The 25302-nt window shown below is 42.5% G+C and overlaps 1 protein-coding gene across 2 annotated transcripts in view; it reads right to left on the bottom strand.

Moving 5' to 3' along the window:
- The window catches only part of SCFD2 (sec1 family domain containing 2), a 197263-nt gene that overhangs the window by 67660 nt on the left and 104301 nt on the right, over window positions 1-25302 (bottom strand). The gene's annotated exons all lie outside the window — the stretch shown is intronic.

The raw sequence follows: 25302 nt of genomic DNA, 5'->3' as shown, positions 1-25302 counted from the left end.
GCTTCCCTAACTCCAAAACATTTCTTTTGCCAGTGCTACCATATGATAAAGAAAAGCACCATCTGCCTCTTCCAAATGTGGTCTTACTCATTTACAACTTCCACCTTACAGTTTGCATATGCTGCTTGTCACATATTTGCTCCTTTCCCAAAAAGTTCTCTTCAAAGCACAGAAAAAGAAAAAAAAGCCACCAAAATGACATACCACATGTTAGCCATGATGCAATTTTTTCAGGTTAGCAGACAGTGATTAAACTGTCCTTTTTTGTCTCTTGCATGCCATCATCGCTTCAGATATGCATGCAAAAGCTACTCCCTTTCATTGCGAGTTTTTGCTAATTCATTTCAGAATTTTCCCAACAGGAACAAGCACTTTCACTGAACTCGGAGAGCATTTTCAGCATCGTTTTGCAGCATTTGCTCTCAGCTGCAGTTTCTTCTGCTGCTCAGATGTTTGAAAGCTTACAGACGCAACTGGCAGAAGTGCCATTCCTTCTAAATTTGGGTAGGTACCAGAACACACCCTTTTCATGGTCAGAAAATTGCTGCTGTGTCTGGACGAAGCAAAGAAGAAAGAAACTTCCAGCTTTTCTTCATCTCTGGAAGATGTATGCCAGAGCAGTTTTGAAAGTTTTCCCTGTTGATTCTTACTTTGTGGTAAAGGAAAGAAGAGGTTGTTGTAGGCAGTGAGTATCCCAGTGCATACATGGCAAAGGCACAGTGGGGAATGGCTATTTTACTTTTAGTTCAGACAAGTTCACTATGCAGAGACAAACTTTAAACTTTAAACTTTAAATTTTTCTTCATGGGTGGAGAAGCAACATTATCATTGCTGTATCTGTACCATACAGCTCCATGTATCCAAGAGCAAACCATCCACACCTCAAAGAATTAGCAATTCTGGCGCTGCAGGACACAAGACCACAAATATTACAAGACCAATATTACGCAACGGCAGAGTGATAGGTCTTTGATCCACCTATATAAAAAGAAGCCTGGGTATCCAGAAATGCTTTTGAGAAAGCTGGCATTGAGGTGCTGGTGTCCATTCTGGTAGGGTGAGCTCTTGTGGGCAATGCACAGGGCTACCCGCACCCTGTGCACCTCTACTGCTGCCCCTGGGACCCCCTGAGCTCAGCCCCAGGTCATACACGGAAGGTCAATCTCAAGCCACCTCCACCCAGTGCTGGGTTTCCACTGTTTTCTAGAAAAAAAAAATCTGGGGCAATTGGAGCTTGCCCACAAGATGCTACTACATTGTGTCCATGGGCAATACAGGCCCAACTTCCTCTGCTGGCACACCCCAGTGCTCATCCACAGCCTGTGGTTATGTGCAGGCCTTCATGTTTCTGTGCGTGTTTGGCGCCTTAGCCTCACATCTAGTGCAAACACAAGCAAGGCATTAATGATTTGAAGAATGGGCAATACAAAGGATAAAACATCAGAGAGAATGCCAGGCACAACCACTTCCTCTCAGCATCCATTTATCAGCAGTGCTAACAATCAAACTATTACCCATCTCCCTTGCAAACAAGGCAATGGAGGATAATCTTTTCATGCACAACAAGACTACAAACCAAACAGCTCATTTTCTGGATTTTTTCATCTCGATGGCAAAAAATCTACATAAAGAAATCTTACCTAAAATACATTTAAAATGCTGTAACAGCCTGTATCCTCTATGTTCCACTTTTAGCATTTTTATATAGCCTACTACAATATTCCTCTTTACACAACTGCTGCTACCGACAGCCTCCAATAACCAAGCTGTTGATTGCCTGAGATTATGAGCACACTCTCCAGTAAAGCACAGATCTGCCAATATTCCCAGATCTACAAGTCTGCTTTCCTGGCAAACCTCTGCAGTTCTTCTCCATCTCAGGCTGACCTGCTGTACGAGATGTCGGGCCCTGGCAGGAGGGTGCTCAGCCACCTTGTCTGCCCAGCGTCAGCCACACGGTACCACAGCAAGGCACTGGAGGCTATGAGGCTGTAGAACTACATGAAAAACCTTCAGACAACTATCCTCATCTATCTCAGGAAGAGAAGAGAAAGAAGAAGAACAGAGGGGGAACTATATTTAAGAAACCAGTCTCAAAAAGCTAAGTAACTCTGCATACTAGACTACACCCAAATCAAAACTACAGGGTGAAAAGATATCAGGAAAGTTTTATGTCTTTAAGAAAACAGTAACAAGACACAAGCATAAATTGCCCCTATAAAGTAGAAAACCTAGAACATAAAGAGAGCCGATGGCTAAATCATGAGGTCTTCACTTGCTTCAGAGACAAGAAGCCATGGGGAGCACAAATCAGCTCTGACTACTAGAGATGAAATACAAGCACATAGGGGCAAAATCCAAATGCACAAAGGTGGTTTTGATGTCCCCTGAGAGGTACAGGAGAAGAACATTTGAAGGAAGGAAGAAGTCAAAAGGGGAAAGGAAGGAAGGAATTGCATGGAGATAACAATGAAAATTAGAGATACTGCTCAGTGCAAGGGAAGTCTATCCACAGGTATCACTGAGAATGTTAATGGGTGTGATGCCCTTTTGCCGCAGCCTTTGCTAGGAAAGATAACATAATCAGATGGTTAAAATGATCACAGACAGACTAGAGGAAAAACAGACTAGATAGGTTAAGATGTTTTCGTGTCAGCTGGGCCAGATGAATTGCACCTGAGAGAATTTCGAGAAGCAAGCGAACTAATCACAGACCCATTACAGGCTTTCCTTGAGGCGGCACAGACGACGGCTGAAGTTTTCCAAGACCAGCAGAAGGCAGGCAGAGTGTCTGTCTTTAGAAATGGGAGTGCAGGAGCAGGCCAGGCTTATGAACAGCACCACACAACTGCAGGAAAAGCATGCCTGGCGCTGGGAGTTACAGGCAGGAGCATCACGTAGGAGCCACACGAAATCACCTTATCCTCTGCTCTGCAGTGACACGGCTCTGCTGCGGTGCTGCCCCTGGCCTTGACCACTGTGAAGAAGCACGTGGAAAACCTGGAGACAGTCCAAAGCAAAGCACCCAAAATCACCACAGAGCTAGCAAGCGTGATGTATGAAGAAAGCGTAAGAGACCTTGATTTGTTTAGTCTGGGGCAGACAAGAAAGGAAGTGACAGGGCAGCATTTTTCAAATACTTCTCTCAGCCACCCTCTAGCTAACAGAAAAAAAAAAAACAACTTTTCTATGTGCACTGAGGTTAGGGTTAAGTTGCAGGAAGATTTAAGATACTGGATATTAGGAGAAACTCGTGTAGTAGGAGGAGTTAAGCGCTTGATCCTCCAGGGGAGTTTTGGAAACTCTCACTGGCAGTTTAAAAACTGCCTAAACAAACATCTGGCAGGAGTGGTTTAGGTAGCACTGATCCTGCCCTGGGTCAGGGAGAGGCACTGAGGGATGTCTCAGGGTCCTGTCAGCCTCCTTTTCCTGTGGTGCACAGAACCCGGGACTTAGGGGCATGGCTCTCCTTCCCCTCACCTCTCTGGACACACACGTGCACATTAACACAGGCACCCCTCAAGCAGATCTGTTAGCTAACTAACAGATCATTGCTACGCATCCTTAATTCAACTTACGGACCTTAACTGAGTCTGTCAGACAGAGGACAAGGAGCCTGGGCAATACATTTACGCTGCTGGTGGGGAAGGACATCAGATTGCAGCTAGGATTTCTCCCCAGGATGACCAACCAGCCCTAAATGGAACAGGAACATGATATGCCAGATGCAGCAACCTCTAATGGTTCCAGATGTGCTCCTAGTGAACCTGGCAGTAAAAGTCTGGTAAAAATTTGTCAATGTTGTAATCTAACTAGAGGATTTGTCGTAATGAGGAATAACTTTTACAGAATGTTCTTGGTCCAACCTGACACGTTGATAAGCATGGGTACAGCAACAACACTTGTCCTGCCCCTTTGAAGTTTCACTGCCCACAGTGAAGACCTGCTTGAGCTTGGAAAATCATTTAAAGGACTCAATTAAACTTTTGCTTAGTATATTAAGAGGATGGCATAGGAGGTACAATTTTGTAAGACAGTTCTGGAATGGGAGAAAACAAAATCATTGCTCCAGAAATTAGCCTGGGAGTCAGGAAACACTGTTTCTAGCCCTGGTTTTGTCACCATTCCCTTTGTTTTCTTGGATGCCTCACAGTCCCTGTCTCCATCTGCATGTGCACAATGAGATGAAAGCAACCACTGGTCTTTGTACAGAATTTTGGGGTGTGAGATGGGAAGTATTGAGTCCAAATCCTGCATCTACTGAGTAAATCCAAACGTGTTACTGATTAGCTGGATATTGTCAGCATCCTACAGGCATGAAGAAGAGGGTGAGACCTTCCTCCCTGCACTGGCATCATGTAAAGGACTAACGTGGCACGAGGCAGTCCTACAGCTCTTCACTTTCTCAGGGAAGACGTGCTGGTGCAAAACTGTGACAGATTACTGTAAGACTGCCCTCCAAGGCACCTCTTCACACCTGCTGGCATATAGAAAATGCTGGCAGAAGAAGAAGCTGATGCAGAAATGCTAAACAACTTCATGCTCCTTTTGGCAGGTGCTGCATTAAATTAGGTATGGCCACGCTTGTTTCACTTATGCTAGAGGACAATCCCATCCCCAGAACAGTCCAGCAGCTAGGAAGGCAAAAGAAGGTGCAAAAGTCACTTAAATTCAATGGAGTCATTCCTCATCATGTTTTGAATTCTGTCCCTACTTCTTAAGAGCAACAGCCCAAAATTGCACCCAGCGTACATCCATTCTCTGGGTAATTTTGTGATAAAGCAAGATTTTCTTTTCCTCTTTGTAAACAGAGATTTGGGCAGGGAAAGAAAGGAAAAAAAAAGACACTAATTTTCCTAGACATATATATGTAAGGTAGAAATATAAAATTGTGGCCACGAAGGATGGAAAATTCCTACAGAGCAGTCCTTCCTTTTTGCCAATAAATATAACAGGGAGCAGGATGAACAAAAGGATGCGTGCCTGATGCAGGTGGGATATCTGAAACCCCTCATCTCAAGGCAGATGTAGCCATGTCCTCCTGCTAGAGGAACTCTCATGGTAGGGGGGGAATAGTTTTGGTTTTCTCATTAGTAAGGGGAGATGATTCACAGGAGAATCCTCAGTCTCACTAACTCTTTAAAAACCAACAAAAATGGAGCCCTTAAACTGAGACAAGAAAGAGGTGAGTATGTTTTTCAGCTCATGGTAGATGGCAGCATTCTCTAAGGATGGTGACCATACAGGGACCCACAGATTTAACCAAATTATGGGATACATTCTCAGGTGGATTAAAACATCACAGATGCTCTATAGATACACGGAGCTACACCACCTTATTCCTGTTAAGAATCTGCCAGTTGTACCAGACTGACGTACCTGTCCACCTGAGAGATTAATGTGTTAAGACATTCAGATGATGTGATGACAGCTCCAAAGACAAATGGAAATGGTGCTGTTTACTTGAAAGCTCATCATCATTACTTACTACTTATGCAGCATCAATAGCGTATACTTTGGGACTTAACCAAAACTGCCTGTAAGTTAAGCTTTGAGATCAGCAACCATCTGCTGCTGTTGTCATTCCAGTAGGTGAGCAAAGCTGTAGCCTCTCTTCAGTTTCATTAAATCTGTAAACACCAAAAGTAGAGTAAAACCATGTCTAATGGTAGGCTTTGTGCCCCAGCTTTCTATGTAATCAAGTGAAAATAATACGTAAAGGTTTTTAAAAAGGTAAGTTACCATCCTGATAGGAATGAAAACATTTCCACCATCTATAAATCTTAAACTGGGACCAGGCTAGAAGTCTGAGAAAGTACATTAAGAGACAAAAAGGTCTCCATAGACTAAAAAAGCTAGCTCCTTGGAGCACAGCTGCCAACCTCACTGTAAGCAAGACTTTTCAGGTGATAGGATTGTCAGAAACCATTGCAGAGGTGTAAACCAAGATACTGAATATGTAACAGAAAAGACTGAAGCCAATATGATGTTCAAACTGCAAAGTGCACAGCTCCTTTGAATTGTTCTGACCTTGCTTGAATGACCTAGAAAGGCAGAGGATTTGAAATTGCACAAGTGGGAGATGGAGGGGGGTGGATTCCCAGTTCAGTCTGGACCAATTACAAAAGAACATTTTCTTCCTCCCACCTCTTTCTTTAGCTATTTTCAGAACAAAATGCCTTTTTCATACTCTTGCCAAAACATAATGAATACCATGCATGTCAAAGCCAATAATTAGCACGTACAAGCAAAAGCACAGAAGACTTGTGCATCCTTCTTATGGGTGGGCCTCACTGAACAGGTACTGCTCCCCACGTAGTTCATTAGATACAGAAAATGGTTGGTATTCTCTGTATCATAGTTGGTAGCATTCCAGTGCTCAAAGCCACACAGTGTATTGGGTATACTTAGTTTTCCATGTTTCAAACTATTGCCAAATAGTGCCTGCACTGCCTTTTTCAACAATTCAGACTGAAATATCTGGGTGTTTTAATATGCTTATTTTTTGTTTCTGTTAGCATAAAATATTTTCTGATACATGGCACTCTTTTTAGTCTTATTTCAACATATACTTTAAAGCTGGGAGGAATATGTAGTAAAAGACCACCTTGTATTTTCTAAGTTTTTGGGGTCCAGCATGTATTGGACTAAATTAGATTAAGAGAATCTGGACGTCCCTCACCTGGAGCCAAAAAAGAGTCTTTGGAGTAATTTGATTTTCACACTTTGCAGACTTCACCAGGTCAAGACACAGGTACTGTGGGATCTTCTTCTTTGTCTACAGACTACTGAAACAGTACTTGTGACTTCACGTCATCTCTGTGGTGACTACAAGAAAATGCACATTGGCATTAGGGAGGAAAAAGCTGCTTAGCTTTCAGTAAAGAGGATTTAAATAAGCTCTATAAAGAGTTACTTTTTGGTAGATGAAATATTTATTCCTACTTTAAGCAATTTACAGGTGAAGAAGACAGGTGTGAGTAAGTCTTCTATCTTTAAGGCTGCCAAGTTACAGATGATGTAACAGGTTTGAATTAATGAGCACTTGAAGTAGTTTTCAGCAAAGGGAGATACAGATGTGGGAACACCAGGTAAATGAAGAAAGTAATGACATCCATCTCTGGTAATGTGCTGATACTTACATATGTCTCAAACGCCAGATTCGTACAGAATTAAGTTTTGAAAGGGCTCTGAATGCAGAGAAGGAGAAAGCCATAGAAACAAAATAGATAAGCTCATGGTCTGACGGAGTGAGAGACACCAAGAGAACTTTCTCAGTGACGTTGCTGATACAAAAAAAGAGGCCATATTAGCATAAAAAGACTCTTTAAACTTGAAGAATTATGGAGAAAGTCATTCCTGATACTTTAGGTTAAATCATTTCACTTCATTATCAGAACATCATATTTTTAAAAGTTTCTATATTGTAGTGACCTAGTTTTTAAGCCACAATACTTACCCATTTCCTGTAAAAAGTCTGTGCTCCCATCTATTTCAAATATCCTTTAACCTTGTCAAATCTAAATCACAAAATATCCATCTCCATTACACTGCTGTTCTCATCCCAAGATCCACCTCCAGCTCAGCACTCTCTGGTTGCTGGAAAACAGGATGGCATTTCAGGGAAGGATCACTCCGAAAAGAGCTGGTCTTTCTTTTCCTTGTACTGGCTACTAGCAGAAACAGACACCAGGCTATGCAAAACAAAAACAAAAAACCCACCTTCTTCTTATTCCTGTACAGCTTTGGCATTTACAAAGCACACTGTCAAGACTTCTAACAGTATTACGTGTATGTTTTACAATAAAAATTTTAAACTAGAGAAAATTCTACAAATATGTAAAAGTGCTGAGTCTGGATGTTCACAAAACCTGACTCGCTAAATTCCTGAATGAGAACAACAGATGTTTTCTATTTGCTTCTGTGCTACTGTATTTATTTAGCTACCCTTGTAAGAGCAAAATTCAAAAGGAAAAGGGAATGTGTGGTAAAACCAAGAAGGAAATCATAAGAACTGGATTTTTATCAGAAAAAGGCCCCTTTGCCTGAGTAGCTTTAATACCACCATTTCTTTGCGAAAGGAACCCCCAAACACATCAAAGTCCTAAAAGTAATGACCTTTTTGAATTTCTTTAAGCACAAACATTAAAATAATGGATTAAAAGCAACTCTTCCATAAAGCAAAAACAAAACTGTAAGTTGAGTTTGACACGTTATCTGCGTGTTTTTAGCTTACAGCAAGGTCGGCATCAAGCGAAATCAAGTGATGAAGTCTGGGTGGGGGGCAGGAATCATGCAAAGGAATCTGGCCCAGCTATCTGTGGTTAAAGCAATTTAATTACTTAAGGGTGTTGTGTAGTCAGTCAGTCTCTACAGCATGGACTAGCAATCAATTACTTCCCTCCATGGCATTTTTATCATACATTTTTGTGCATGATAAAAAAGAAAACATAGTTGTTGCACTAACATTTTTCAAGTGATATATTAAGTATTTTTGACATGCTCAGAAAAGCATGAACATAAATAAGTTTGCAGTTGCCGTAAATTTACAGAAAGAGCAAGTGAATTTTGATTGCTTGATGGAATTTTGGTTATACAAATAAGGTTGCTTAAACAATGTACTTTGATTAATTTAAAATATGCCCACTTAAAAGCTCTGGGCACATACACAAAGTATTGGTAAAGGCTTCTTACACACACATGCTTCCCAAGGTCTAGAAATAAAGCCTTCCTTGCTTCCCTTCGTCCCAAATTCAGCGTCTCCCATCACACCCTCTCATCCGTTTAACTCTCAGCCCTTGCCAAGTTCTGGAGAAAGCCTGGGAAACTGGACGCCTCGTGTGGAGTGGCTGGAAGGTCACCCAGTACGTAATCGCTCCCGAGCTGCGAGCTGTGCTCTCAGACTCCTTGTCTTCAGACGGCGGGGTGGTCGGCTTCAGCGCCCTGTCCCGCTCCAGCCCACGCGAGAGGCAGCCAACACTCGTATCAGCATCAGCAGCAGGCTGCTCAAAAGGAACAGCTTAAACCTCAACAGGCTGCAGTCGGTGGGGAGGCTGTAAAGCCTCAATCACAAAGAGTATCTCTTAACAAAGACATTTTGCAACAGCTAGAACTACTGATTTGAAGATGCATTAGAGCATGGCATGCACCATCAGTCAGCTGCTGTCACAGCGAGCAAGGCATACAGCATCTCAGGTGTTGCCTTTCTGTAAGTAAAGTCTGTTGGGTTTTTTGGTTCATTTTTTTTTCCCAGGTGAAAGCAACACATGGCACAACCATTACCAACAAAACAAAAGCAGCACAGATAATGAAGATGCACGTCTGCTTTGGATGTGCTGAAGCGAGAAGAATCCTCAAGTATCACGGGATTCATGGTGCTTGACACTGAGTAAGAGAGAAACACCACAAAACATAAGCTCTCATTCTACTGTAGGAAATTCTTAAAATTATCTTCACCTTGATTTATGGGTTTATAAAGAGTTGAACTACTCAGAATTATCCAAAGCTTTGCCCTAGGATATCATGAATGTTTTACTTTTAGCTTAGGATATCTACAATGTCTAAAATGAGCTTGTACAGACAAAAAAGGAGTCACTTAATTTTCCCTAACAGCAACATCAAATAGAATAAGATAGGAGATAGTATTATTTTAAAGCCTCCTAAAATATCCAACAAGGACGAAAATTTTACATGAAACCTGACCATTTATTTATTAGTACATAAAGTATCATCCTGAAATCTGCCACTAGAAAAAAGCATTCACCTCATCAATGTTACTGGCAGATTAACATTTTAGCCCTAGGTGTCAGAAACCGAAGGCGTCTGAGTCAAATTTTCTATCACTTCCATCTTCTCCTCATGGAATAGGAACATCTAAGGGCTAAACACTGACCTTCTATTTTCATCTTTATGCAAGATACTATCACTCGCAAAGCTGGAGCATAAGAAAACTCCTCTTATAACCTCAATTTAACTTCAGACGGATGTGCATGGTACAAAGCCAGTGAAGTGATAAATAGTTTCTGGCAGCTCACTCTTCCTACCTTGAGTAGTATTACAGTTTTGCATTGGGGTTGGCCATTCAGCACAGGAAACAGGGGAAGCAGTGTAGCGTCGTCTCAGGCTATATTCACAGATACTTCATAGAATTCCTTGGCAAACAGTCAGCAAGTACTAAAAAGCATAAAAAGTGGCTTTATTTTGCAAACAGATATATCTCAAAAGGATCCGCTAGGAAACCCGCGAGAGGGGAAGCCTAGGCTGGGGTTAAAATAGCTGGTTTATTCACTTCTTCACAGAGCACAATAGCTTTACTGATTCATTCCCCAAGTCATTTGCTAATTTTGCACCTTGGAAATGAGTATGGACACTCATACAAATTAACACTTGCAGCAAAGGCACATGAAATGGCTATTTCTCAGAGCAAATCCTAATGAAAACATTTTAATGATCTTATTACTATTTGCGCCAGCTTCTTTGACAATATTGAAGCTGAAGAGCCCAATTCTGTAACCATTACTGTCCGTATCTCACAGCAGCAAGCTACTTCAGCTGACAATTTGCATGAACCATAGTTGCAGACAAGGATGCTCAGTAATCTGCTAAGTTGTCACTCTCTGAGGAAAACAACCATAAAAGAGGGATTCATAAAAATACTCTCCTTTTTCTCCAATGCTAGACCTGAACAAAATAAGAACATTCAGAAAATTCCCTAGCAAATGACTTGCCAAGCAGAAGTATAGTTGATAGTGCTTTTCCCAGATCTCAGGCTATCCCTCTCTTGACCAGAGATTTTCAGATGGCAAGACTAATTTGAGAAGCTAGTACAAAAATCATTCGAAATTAATGTCATAAGCTAAATCACCCCTGTTGTAACGCCACTCAAATCAGTTAAATTGCTCCAGGAATTAATTGGTGTCCATGTGTTTAACATTTGTTACTTGAACAAAGAATAAAAAAGGTGCCAGATTTCTTGACACTATTTCTAATTAAACCAGTCATAGTGTGAGCCTTTACATCTGCAGGATTCCTCATGGAAAGAACAGATCATGTACAGCATAATGAGTATCAAATGCCGTAAAAATGCACAGTAACCTTTGTAGTGCAGCACTTAGGAATTGGCTGCTCATTTGTAAAATATCTGACCCTTCTCCCCTTCCCAGTGCCAAGAAAAGAAGTAAGCATGCATATTTGTCTTGAAATGAAAAACTGTAATTAAGTAAATAAACGTTACTGACAAAAATAAATTCCTAACAGAGACAGAAAAATGCAGCCTGATCTCAGGAACATAACCACTGTCCTGCTGCTCCATTACTGCTCTCTCCACCAGGCTCACCGTGAGATCGGACCTAACTCCAGAAGCCTACTAAGTGGCTGCTATTATGTAGACAATAGGGAACATTGTGATAGAAAAAGTGCAGGATAGACAGTATGGGTCTGTGCTTGCGCACTGACTTCGTGGTCCGTGCTGCACCGTGTCCTTGTAGGGTCCTTCTACGTCTTCTTCAGACAGAGAGACAAAGCCCCACAAAGGTTCAGTGCTGCAGCAACCACTATTACTGTCACCAGCAAAACCTCAGGAGGTCCCAAAGCCTTGTGCAGGTTGCTGCTGGACAGGCTGGGTCAAGCTGCAGACCATGTGTATAATTTCAGTGGCTTCCTCTTCATTTCCAATCCCTACTCAAGGTGATAGATAGATACCAAGGCCTCAAAGATGACTTTGCTCCTTTCCAACCTACCACCTTTGCCAAGGCCTTCTAGACTGTTACATGCCTGGATGGATGTCATCCCTAGGTCAGCAGAAAGACAGCCCGTTGTCCCAACTTGCTCAAGTGCTAGCTCTCAAAAATCACGTACGTTATTGATGTCCAATTTCATCCACAGTTCTAGACTGAACGTGGCTCATTTCAGACCTGAGAGTACTTACAGAGGAAGTTTCACCTTTGAAAGGATGGAAGAAAAGCATTTTGGTACCAGGGTTATTTTTCCTTTCTGTGCGTGGAAGCTGTGCAAAAGTGCTTGGGGATGGTAATGTTAGATGTTCTTGGAGAGCAGATTAATGGCCAGCGTGCAGGTGAGACTGTCAGAGCGGTGATAAATGACTGTGGTGCATGGCTATGACTCACCGTAAGAATATCAGCTCCCTAGAATATCCACATGTACAGGGCTGTAATGAAGGTATTATTTTATATAGATAAGTGCAGATATACGTATCCTGCCCTTATACTACATAAAATATGATAAATAAAATAGGAAATTACCGTACTCACTTTTTTTTTTACTTCATTTTAGAGCACTATAAATAAGAGGCCATACAAAGCATTGGTAAACCACTCTAAGACTGCTTTCGGGATCACAACAGAATATTTCTAAAGCTGAAGGGGCAGACTATGAAATTCTCAGCCTGGTAAAGGAAAGATTGTGTACACAATCTATTTTTCATTTGAGCCTGGAAACTTCACTGTCAGCACGTTCTGGCAGCATGCGTGCCTCCGTGTGCACAGATGCACCCATACAGACACATTTTAATGCTTAGAATAATGCAACTGATCACTTTCCAGACAGGAACATGTGGCTCCCTTTCTTGCTGTGTGTCACGCAGCCAAGCAGTGACTCCAGACAGGCTTCCTACTACGAGTTTGTTTCATTTTTTGTTTTGAGAAGTGCCTATGTTTAGAAAGCATTTCTGCAATAGAAAAAGAGCCTGCAGCTAAGTGGAGAGTCACGACACTTTTGAAGATGACAGCCGATCGCTCACTGCTATTGAAGTCAGATAGGGGGGCAACTGAAGAGGAAGGCACAGGGATCTCCACTTGTTGACTGCACACAGCATGTATACGAGACTGTCAGGGAAAGAAGTCTTCCTTCTGGTAATCTTCTAACATGCCATAACGAATATATTTGAGAACGATGACAGGATCTGGGACACGCCCAAACACCAGACAAAACAAACGCAGCCAACCTGCCTTGGCTATGAGATTATCCATACTTATTTCAGCTGATTTTTTCTGAACTTCCAGCTCTCAACAGCAGTAAATGTAAAAAAGCACAGAGTCATCCCGATCATTTTTTATTAGGCTAAAAGATATTGTTTGTCCTTCCTGATACGCGTTTTTGAAGAGGACTGGGAATGTTTTCATTGGCCTGGGGGCTGGAGCTTGTACTAAACGGGCAGATGCGGAAACTATTTCACAAACCCATGAACCATCCCAGCTTCTGTAACGTGAAATAAATTAATGGAGAAGTACACCGGGATACTGCACACAGCAGGTGAAACCCTAGCTCCGTATCAGGTGGTGAGAGCTCTGTCATTGGCTTCAAGGCTGGGACATAGACTGCTCCCACCCCACTTTTCTTTTAAAAAGAAGGCGTTCCGATGCTCCCCAGTCTTTATTAGTGAGGCTCCTTCATTAGGGTCTTTTGCCATTCGACGTACAGTCCCCTTTTCTCCTAATATTTTAGCGATTTGTTTCAGTAACGCCTCTGTATCTGACATTTATTATAGCACAAATCTATGTTAGATACTTGCTAGCTCATCAGGTCCAGCAGCAGACTCCTTGAGTCAGCTTGACGAACAGCCAGAGTTCAGAGTCTCTCCATAAATTATGACTGTGTCTTGTCAGTTGGTTTGGCCTCCACCGTACAGTAATACATTTCCAAAGCAGATGGGGCTGCTCTCGGCTGCCATTCCCTGTCTTTTGAACTTCCTGTTCTGTGTATGGTTCTCATCAGCGCCCATTCTGCAGAGAACACCTACTTCAGAAAGCTGAAATACTTCTTTTTTTCGAACCAGAAAGAAAATAGATTAATATTTTCTGTAGTTACAGAGTGAAAAAATATTAAAATATCTGCATTTCCATGAAAGTTTTAACCACTCTGAAAGCTATGCACTGTTTAAGTTAAACAAAACAAAAAACCATAAACCCAATCCAAGCTTCAAAGGGGCTTAAATTCTATTACATATTATTCACAAGCTTTACCTTCCTTGTAAAAATGCTCTTCTGATCTTTAATTCTTATTGCAGCCACTCAGACGATTAACTTCTACATTCACAAAAATATTTCTTAGTTTCCTTTAATAAACGATTTTGCTGATTTGCACAGCAGTGTCAAGTGACCTCAATAGTTAAAAAATGCCCCAATTCTCTGCAAAGCCACCTCCCCTGCTGCGACAGGACATTCTCGGCATGGTGTGCCTCACAGACATCGCTGCTCGCAGCTCTAGCAGCTACAGTTTGAGAAGCTGCTTTGCAAAGGTCTCATTTCATCGCCCTTAGAAGTTAAATATGTGGGGAACCAATTCAAAAATACTGCAGATTTGTGGCATTAACCATTAAATGAGAATTGTAAAGACATTTGTATTTACAACAGCTATGCCTCCTTACAGGGCTTTACAGACGGATGTGTAGTTAAGCCCAGCTATGATTAGTTTGAGGAGAAAAACTCCAGACTTACACTTCTTAAAAGTTTCAAACTTGGTGTTCCCCACTGTCATTGCCTTGTTGCGCACATCTCTTGCCCCAGCATGTGACAAACCCACGCTGTGTGGCACAGGATCACCACGCTGGATGGCACAGGCAGTTGGAGCAGCCCTGGCCGGATGATGCTGCACAGTCACAGCACGTAATAGAGGCACATGCACACATGGCTCCCATATTTCAGTAAAAATAAGCTCAGTTACACACCACTTTATGCAGCAGCACGTGCTGTGCAGCCCAGCCACGGAGAAAACAACGTGCTGGGGACATGCCAGGATATTCTGCATGCACAACATAAGTGCACTGTATAATTATTGCTGCACAACTACTGCTGCTTTGCTGGGAAAGAGGGTGGCACCAGGGAGTGCTGAAACTCCTTTCTCTTGCCCCAGCTTGTTCTCATGGTCTGCTCCACATTGTACTTGTTAAGTCTTCAGTTTGTTAAGTCATTAAGATAAGAGCTCCCAATTACACAGATTTTGGCACTAACACAGACTCCAAGCATCTGTTCTTAAAGGCAGGCTGAACACCACCGTCCTTTTAGGAGACGGAGTTGTGAAGGTAGGAGTGGGTAGAGCAGGCTTGGGAGCCTTCCCAACCACTTCTGCAGATTAATTAACTGGGTTCATCTCACTTTACAGCCACTCTGAGCAACATCTTTTGGAGTGCGTTGTAACAAGCATCTCTAGCTGCTGCTGAGGCTCTGTCAACGACTGGTCGAATCTCTATATTCCCTGCATGCAGCAGTGTTGTTAATTATGCTAAAAGGACTTCATTTTCCTTTTTGCTTCCAAGTAAGACATAACAGAAGAATGTATATGCACTGATAGGGAATGCCACCATATTAAAGTGACCATACCCTGCTCTACTGACTTACGGATGTAAGCTTTTTCTACTGCATTTGTAATAAAGATTTGAAAAACCTAAGAATTTTGCTAATGATATGAACTAGGGACCCTTCTCATCTTGATTCAAAACATTTTTTCAAGGAGAATCTTCTAGGAAGACGCAAAAAACGATGGTAGAAAGCTCTCCAGAGCTCAGAAACCAATGTGAAAGATGCACTGCTGTAAGATTTCTTCTTTATTTTAAGCTCATAGCTCATTGTTAGATATGCATCAGAGTAAGAGAACTTGGTTCACTTTAAAAAATATAAAAAGTATGTGGTTTTTGTTTTGAGTGGGGGATCAGCTTTGACTGGGTCTCTCTAACTGCATTGCAACAGCACAGTGCAAGGTACAGATTACCTGTGTGATGCTCTCTCTGCAGTGCAGCAAAGCACTCCGAGGATCATGCTTTTTGACCCCAGCAACAAAAGTCTGAATGAGAAGACCAACATGGCTTTGGGAAATCCTACAGACTTCCTGTGCACGTTGCATTGCAGGATGTGAACGCACTGTCCCGTTGATTAGCTAATCCAGTTTCCTAGAGGAAGTAGCACAACCTGGGGTTGAATAAACTTATAAAGCATTGATACTTGTCAACATCTGAATTGCTTCTGGTCCGTTGCTGTGAATAGCCTGCTGAAACCACTTCAGCTGACATTTGGTAATATATGGAAGATACATCTTCCTTCCCAGCCCTGGGGGCGGACCAGACCGGCAGCTGGTGGGTAACTTTCAGCCAGCCTCCTCTGAGCAGGCGCTTTCACATGCACAAAATATTTTCATAGTATGCATGAGAAAAATACAGGTAATTGCCATTTGCTAGCAGTAGCAGGGCAGGGGCCGGGAAGCATGAATTTCTGCGACAAAGCCTGAAGCCACAAGGGATGAGAAGACTCCAGGAGTCCTTCTCCTCTGTGCCTGTGGCAGAGGGAATGGAGCCTCCTCTGAATTTCCAGGGAACAGGAAGGGGATGTGGGAAACGCTCTGCTGTTTGAAATTGCCTTAGATTCTTCTGGTGAACACATCAATACATGCTATTCAAAAACTCAGCATAAATTTAATTACGGGTACCTGGGCAGCGATTTTTTAATGTAAACAGTTCTCATGGATATATGAGAGCTGGCTCTCTGTCAAGAAACACACAGAGAAGACCTACCCTCTCCAACCTAGCAAAGAACTGGTTGTAACTAAAGGAAAATTCCCACAGGAATATCTGTGTATGTCCATTTACTTAAACTGGAAGTTTCGATGAGCAAAAATGGGAGATAAGAGAATGATCTACGTAACTTGCTTCCATCTACCTCTGTATCTGTATTTTAAGTAATATTTCAAACCATTTTACCTAAAAGCTGAGAATGAAGAGAGTATTTTTATTCACTTTAAAGGCCTACCAAGATGAGAATGTCTGCATTTAATTTTTTCCAGTATCTTCTGACAAAGATATTTGCCATCAACCAGAAATTTCCATTCTGCATTCCTCCTGTTTTATTTGCCAGCCTGCTGGGAAAATATTGTCAAGTTTAATTTTTCCCATGCTCTTGTTCTGAACAGTTCCTCCTTTTTGAATCACATCATCCGTATTATGTGTGGGTCTCAACTTTCTCCAGCTCTCCCCTGTCCAGCTGGAGGTTTTATTTCTGTGCAGTCCTGCCATTCTCTAAGCCTGCATCCATGGTGTGCAGCTACCAGACTGAGACTGAACGTGGTACTGCTAGGTTATGCAGTAAAAGCTCATCTGCACACCCAAAAAGGAGCACAGAGAGATGATGGCAGGAGAGGGAGCTCAGATAACACCCTGCCCAGCTTCTCCCATCCCATCCCATCCCATCCGCACAAGCCCAGAGGAGCACAGGGGCAAAAAGGCAGGTGAGGAACCCAAACTCGAAGCAAGGACTCGAAGCAAGGGACAGCCTGTCCAGGCCCATCCTAGGGCTGTCCTGCAAGATCCCCAGTGTTAAGGCATGAAGCCCATCACCATGAGTCAGTGCTGGAGGAGCACCTTTTGGGCTGAGGGGGGGTATGCTGCCTTGGGGTACGGGGCTTGTTATGGGATATGGGTGTATGCATGTGGTCTGTGTGCAGGTAGCTACTGGAAATACATCTTTAGTGCAAGGCAGCAGCCCTACCTCTCTTGGGCTGCCAGATCCAACATGATATATTTTCCCCAAACAGGTAGGACAAAGTCTTTTTCTAAAGGTAAATGCCATTTTAGAAAAGAAAACAGATCAGAAAATACTTTCAAATACCTGAAAGCGATGGCAGGAGAGAAATGATAGCTCTTCTAAACTACCAGTTACCTTAGCTTCCCAATAGGCATTTGGCTTTCCAGTACCTATTAGCTAACTTACACCTTCGGAACAAAAAGGATTGGAAAAGTCTTCCTTGGCAACTGTCAGTCCCTCGTTACTGTACTGTTTTTGCAGGCCACTGAATTGTGAAGTCTGACTTTACTGAGCTCTGTTTGAAGAACAGGCTGCAAGAGGGGGATTTGTGTTCCCTTTGTGTGTCAGAAAGGCAACTACTCCACTGTTAGAAACTTCATACTGGCTTCCCATATTATTAATAATCAGGTTTATGCTATGCTATACATTATTAATAATCAGGTTTATGCTATCCTATCTGTTTTTATACTAATATTGTCCTCTGGTAGATGCAGTCAACACCATTTGCCTGTTCTTTGCCTCACAAGTATATTTACTGAGAGCAACCACCACCTCTCTTTGCCTTTGTTTAGCTATGGTGTGTAGTTCACACTAGGCAGTGTCCCCACCTAAGATGCTCCTGGTCAGTTCCCTGTTCTTACAAAGCATTCTTCTCCATCCTGTAAAATCCATACACCTCTTTAGCATCCAACAACTCCTTCCTTAGCACCCAACAAGCTCTTGTCTTATCTGCAATCAACTCTTCTTACACATGGGCAAACGGAACCAGAGGAAATCACATGCCCCAGTTCAGCAGCATTAATGCCACCTCTGCCCTGCTGTAATTCATTCCCCTGACATGTGCCCACGACAAGCTGTCATTCAGAACCACCCCCCATATATTATAAGCTCCAACATATATTTTCACCTATAAGATTCAGCCCTATTTCTGTTAGTCCTTGACACTGCAGTTTCTTTCTGCACAATAGCCCACCTTCCCCTGTGCAGGCAGCTTTGGATCACCAGCAACCTACCTGAGCACTCCCCTACTCCCTGTGCTAAAGCCATTAATGGGACCCCAAACTGGAGAGTGATCCCCGAAGAGCTTTGCTCCCAGCCTCCCTGCGACCTGACCGCTTCCCTTGCAGCACACCCCACTGCCATCTCCACATTTCTCAGTAACTTGTTCAAAAACCTAAGCTTTAAAAACAAAATTTGAAATGTGTACAAGTACACAGCTATTCAAAACACAGAGCTGTTACCACCGACTTCCTAAATCTTACCTGTTTTCTGAGACCCCTTCTCTTCTAAGCACTGGGAACCGATGCTTAGTTTCTTTGACTGTTTTGTTGTGGAACAGAGACTGCACATAAATAAGTCAATTCCAAACAGACATTGCTTTGAAGAGACTCTTCTCAAAACTGATCTAGCTGGCAGATACTGAAAGAATTACTACTTTGGCCATACTAAACACTAAATGCATCCTAAAAAACTAAACAGAAATATACGCTTCTGGAAAGTGGTATAAACTAGCAGATTGTTATCAGGGAGGAAGAAAGTTATCTGGAAGTGTCATTTATACTGACTTGAGAATAGTTATCAGTAATAAACAACACAAGATCTGTTGCAGAACAAGTGTATTCTGTTCAAAAAAGCTATATAAGGAAGATTCTGTGCCCCAGCCACAGAGGCTATATTATCAGCTCTTTACAGTGCACTTGAAATAGAGCCCTGTGTAGCTCTGGTTTGAAAGCCTCTGAAAAACTACTGAAATGAATGATAAGGAAGAACTGAAGAGGCATCTTAATTAAACAGATTTGAAAAAATATCCTTCTTCCTTCAAATCATTCATGGACAAAGCAACTAGGCGTTCCTACTTCAGCTAGACTACAATATTCAGATTTATTTCGGCTGTGATCCTAGGATCTTGGTCTTTCCACCTTGGTGCTGGGGAAATATTTTGAATATGCTCTCCTTTCTTGTAAAAACCAATAGGAAGAAAAGCATGAAAAAAATCTCATCAATGCCTGCAAACGTGCCTAACATTCAGGCTTCACAAAGCAGCTTTCCTCCTGCAAGGGCTTGCGAGGAACTGCTTGAGTTACACCGACAACTTGCAGAATAAAAAGTAAACTTACTCCGGGGAGAGAATAAAAGATGGGACCCATCTAACTGAAGCAACTAGCAATTTTCCCATCAGCACAAAATTTCCAAACCTTCATGAGTTGGAGAGGAGAAAAAAGGCCACCTAGAACCCAGGATGATGCTGGCCTGGGACCAGAACCCATCGCTGCCTGAGTACCGTAAGGTAACTGCCAGGTCCCTTAGTGATTTTGGTGCCAAAAGTGAGACTTCACATCCAAGTTCAGCCAACACTCAAAATTACAGCAGCAATTATTAGGGTATTTTACTCTTACAGGTGACAAAGCACTTTGGGGGAGAATATTCACATTCACATTTAGATGTAATGGGAACCCAGAGTTCCCACCCGTTTCCCAGTGATGCGCTGGTCAGTGGTTAAGCCAAGCCCTTCACCTTGGGCTTTGGTCCTCCTCACTTTTTGGGCATGTTGGAAGCAGTGCTCAGCGAACTACCAGGCACAGCCTAAACTCATCACATGGCTATTAGGAGAGAGAATTTCCCCCCTTCTCCAAGGAAGTTTCCCATCGGTCTCGAGGAGACATATTCATAAACATTAGTCTACACAAAAATTAACCATGATGTCACATTCTCAGAGAAGTATCAGTCCACTTGAACTTTTGATGTCAAAAAGTTGCAACACCTTAAATCCTGAAGCAGAGCTCCAGCCAGAAGGTTTGTAAATACTGTTTAGGTGACCTGTGACATGAAACAGATCAGAGGATTACTGGCAGAGAAGTATCCTTTGAAGTGTCCAATCGTGAAATATGGCACTTTTATTTCTATTCTACCACATCATCATTACTAATAGAATATGTTTCATCTGTATCTCTAATATAATTTAACTCTTTTTTTTTTCTCCCCCCTCTGGTATTTGTTCTTTTTTTTCTGCTGAAAGGGCACTGTCTTAAAATGTGATACCCCACCAGCTGAAATACCAGCACGTATTCCCTGCAGTGTGACTGTTTGAGATACAGTCCTGCAAAGCCTGCTCATGCACGAGCACGAGAAAGGAATTTAGTGTTAGATCTTGCCTTTGCTGCAGAATCATCTTCCAGGCACGGGTGGACTTTCCAGTGCATGCACTTCCATGGAGATACACGAAAGTGTGTATGTGCACACATGCAATTGTGTGTGTTCGTCTCCTGGGTTCACATCAGAGAATGAGCACAAAGGTAGTAATTGAAATGACATCTCCATTGACAGCATTTAAACTGATTGGCATTGTAATTTCAGTGTCTCGACACTACAGGCAAACTGGAACTTTAAACAAAATTCTTCATATAAAAACATGTTTCAGACTTTGTTTTTTCCCCATGTCTCTTTCAAATTTTTCTACCCAGCGTTCATTTTTTTGCATGATCTTTCACCTATCCAATTCCCATCGCTTCGTCCCACTACCATCTCTATTAATTTATGACAAGAGCTGAACATAATGAAGGGGAGAAGGATTTCATCTGTAAATTGAAATATCAATTTATACAAAATAACACCCTCCAAAAAAATATTAAGTTCATTTATAATGACAACTGCTGTGCAGGCTGAAAACACACAGCTAATCTCTCACCTGCACAAAAATGTAGACAATGTAGAGAGCCGCCATTTTCACTGGCTATGGGACAAAGAGATAGCCATGAGTTCTTTCCAGTGCTCATCACCTTTCATTTGTCCACAGTGAAGAACTGTAACCTGCTTTTAAACCGTCTAAGATTTGCCTGGAAATTATCATGATCTTTTCCCATTTCCAAGCAGAATAAAGTGGAGAGGACAATGTACTGAAGAGTTCCCTCCTCATCCCCTCGTGATGGGAGAACGTCCACCAGCCTACTCCCAATTCTCCCTCTCTGGTTGCTAACCTCCTTTATGGATAAAAAACAGATAGCAACTGAAGAGGTCTAGTGAAGGGAAGCTTTAAGGACATTACAATCTGACAATCTATCATTAACTGGAAAAATTTCCATTTATCAAGGAGCAGAAATTTATCTACAGGGGGCTGGAGCCCCAGAGGAGGACACTGCCCCCAGCAGTTCTCCCCACACATCCCACCAACCATCCCCATATCTCATGAAAGAATGAGAACCACCAACCAGCCCGTGGCAGCTGGTTTCTCCTGGATAGTATTTAGTCCTTTCCATTTCTGTTTTCAGCGCTTTGCTGCTCATGCTGGCAAGATTCATAACTCTACGCCTTTTTCCAAGTTAGGTGAGCCATCAACTGTGTCCATTCTTTACTGCAGTAATTGTTTTCAGTAAGCTACATATTGCTGTAACCCAACTGCTCCCTTCTGAAATGCTTCCAGAAACCTTGGAAGAACACCCTACATCCCTAGTGACTTACTGAAGCGATGCTTCCCTCCCTGGTTTATCTTTTTTTCTTTCAAATGAATACCGCTCTGCTGGCACCGGACCTCCATTACCTGCAGACAGGGAATCGCATAGAAAGCACGTGCTGATTTCAGAGACGGGAACGTGAACAGAAAACAGGTATTAAAACTGCCTCCACCAACAAACTGCTTTATTCAAGTTGGATTTTGTGCTTATTAAGATTTCAAATGGAGATTATGTTAGTCTTTTTCCAGAGGGTTATGTTTACATAATAACCCACATTACTATGCCTCTGCTGCTGAACTTGTAACAAACATCAAAGCACTGAACTGGCAGGAATCGCTGGCTAAATCCTAGGAATCCAAGTTTTTTGAAGCAGTCATCTTTTGGCAGCGGCAGCTTCTTCTGCAGGTGCAGAGGGAATGTTTTCTTTAAGTCAGTTTATTCATCTAGCCCATTTCAAAGGCTTGTTCACTCAAAGCTGGGAAAATCTTTGGTTGCTAGATACTGAGAACCAATTTCCAATTTATGGATAAAAACCAGATAGCAGTGGATGGGGTCTAGTCAAGTAAAGCTTCAAGGACATTACAATCTGTTAGTTAATAATAAAACTGGAAAAATTTCCATTTATCAAAATGTCTTTGAGTTCAGTTTTTAAAATGTCTTTGGCACTTTTGAGGAAGCTTTGTGTAACTGACTAAAAATGAATTGTTTGCAATTTTTATACTTAATTTCATCGTACCCAGAGTGATGCAATTTGGAGAAAAAAAATAATCTATCAAAAAGAGAACAACCAGAGGCTCAGCTTTGTATTTGTACACATGGCTAGATACTACATAACTTCCTGATTTACCACATCAGTCTAAATATAGTGTACAAGCAACAGTCCCTTGTGAAGAAGCGTAACCAACAGTTACTAATTAAAAAGAATTAAGCAGGAAAATAAACAGCAAGGACCTCACCAGCACATCCTCAGTGCTGTGGCATGGCTTTATGGCAACCCGATAGCCTGGGAGCTGTGTTGCTGAGGTGGAAATATAAAACTTCCACAAGCACGACGCAGTATAAAGGTGCAGGACACCTGGAATACCCGCCTTGAGGTACCGCTGTCAACTAGCTCTCCTCTTGCTGTGTTTATTGGAGGCATCATGTGTTAAAAGTGGGGTGCTGTAGGGTAAATGAAACAATGCAGTCTGTTTTGTGGCAGTGTGCGATCCACAAACCGTGACACGGGGCCTCCTGCAGTCGAAGATACCCCTAGGAGACAAGCCTCCGGGGAGCAGGGGAGCTCCCCACGCCCGGCTGCCATGCAGGCAGAGAGGGGAATGATGTCAGGGAGGCAGATTAGATTAAAGCGAATAAAGGAGAGAGCATGAAGACAGGAGCAGGGCCCTTGCAGACAAATGACAGTGAGAGATGGGAGGGAAGTGGGATTCAGCCTAATCAAACACCAGAGCCGATCATTCATTAGGCTGTGTTTCTACTATTACAGAGAGACACAAATTGCAGGACCAAAAAGGCACGAACTAAGCGATGAAGGGTGCTGGAGGAGGGCTGACGAGATTTCTCCTATCTCAAAGAGGGCTGCCGGCTATTTTATTTCACCAACAGTTCGACAGCCAGGGGAAAGACGGAGCAGAAAAAGCAGCAGGATGCCTTGGTGAAAGCTAAGGAATCTGTGGATTCGACTGGTAACGTGCTAATTGTGTGGCACTAAAGTTCACGAAGCAAATGTTCAGACTACCTGGCTGCCACGAGGACTTTACGAGTCCTCTCCCCTCCTTTCATGCCAGCCTCTCCGCTCACCCTTTGGCATTGCAAACTGGCTCCCTAGGGGATGCTGATGCAAGCTTTGTACAAGCTGCACTGCAAACCAGAGCAGGGAACTAACCCAGGCTAAAACCAACAACCGCCTGCCAACAGAATGCTGCCGTACGCCACCCTGCATGGGAACTGCTACAAAAGGCCAGTTTTTCATTTCTTGTCCTTAGACCCATGAACAAAAACATCTTTTCTGCTGAATTATCCTGCATAAGGATACACTTTTTTTCTTGCAGCTATTGAAGAAAACTAGCCAAACATTTTACATGAAGTTATTAATACTTACAGTAATGAATGAATCATTGGTTATTTCATGAATGAATCACTGGTTATTTCATGCTGATTTCATGGTGACGCTTGATAATGGTGTATGCATTTGTCTGGATAAACTGAGCAACTTTATCAGAATAAACCATCATTTGTACTCATAAATGAGAACATACACTATGAAGCTGCATGAACAATCCTAGCTATCGGTCGAAAAGCCATACAAAAGCTTGTATTCAATGCCTTTCTAAAAAGAAAATCTTATGTTTTTTACGAAGTGTGGAAGATGCTAAAGGCATAAAAGAAAAGCTTCTTACTTCTGTTTTCTCTTGGTAGAGAAAAAACAGGAGCGAGTCATTGCTTGTAAAAGAATGCAAATTGATTGTGTGAAGGAAATTATGAAAGGAGCCACTGGATAAGACAGTGTTTGGAGTACCATTTTCTTCTCTTCCTTCTCTCTATTCCCATGCAAAGCTTCAGATAATGACGACTTCCAGACCAGCAGCACTCCCTTCTCACTTCTTTACTAATAAATGGGGTGGGGAAACAAAGCCAGCACTCTGGGTCTGCACATCCCCACCTCAGTCACCCTGCAACCCACCCAAGGCAGCTGTGCGGGGGCACGCAGAGCCCACAGCCTGGCTCCTGCTCTCTGCTGAGCCCGAAGCTCAGATCTCCTGCTGCTGTACGGCTAGCGGCCAGGAACCCGAGCTGAGATCCGCCTGGGAGCATCTGCAAAATACCACCGGAGCAATTTCTACCAAACCTGTGACTGCAAGGGAGCACTTGGCAGCAGTGACTGCGAAATTGTACTGAAGGGCCTTCAATGGCCATCTTTTCAAAATAACTGGTGAATCATGTTCAAAAGCTCTTTAGAAAAACAGCTCGATCATCTGGACTGTAAAGCAAATTAAAAAATCACGTAGCCATGGAGCCTAAGTGTGCTCCACCTCTGGGCCAGCAGTACCTACCACCTCCTGAGGATCTTCTACCATCCGAAATTCATCTCAGACACATAGCATAACTAACCATTAACATCAAGGCACCTCTGTTTACGAGCTCCATAAAATGTAAGCAAAACGCTTTGCCTAGCAAGTCCTTTAGCAGCAATTTTCCTCATGACAATGAAAATTTCGTACTGCTGTGCCTTTCATACTGCATCACGTTTGATGCACATCAGAAAAAATGTATGCAGAGGTAGGAGTATTGACCGCAGGCATAAGGCAGCATGATTATTTCGACCCTTC

Source organism: Cygnus atratus, chromosome 4 (assembly GCF_013377495.2).
Source record: "Cygnus atratus isolate AKBS03 ecotype Queensland, Australia chromosome 4, CAtr_DNAZoo_HiC_assembly, whole genome shotgun sequence".
In the NCBI taxonomy this organism is placed as follows: Eukaryota; Metazoa; Chordata; class Aves; order Anseriformes; family Anatidae; genus Cygnus; species Cygnus atratus.
The sequence above is the reverse complement of the archived record's forward strand: the minus strand, read 5'-3'. Positions and strand labels throughout refer to the sequence as shown.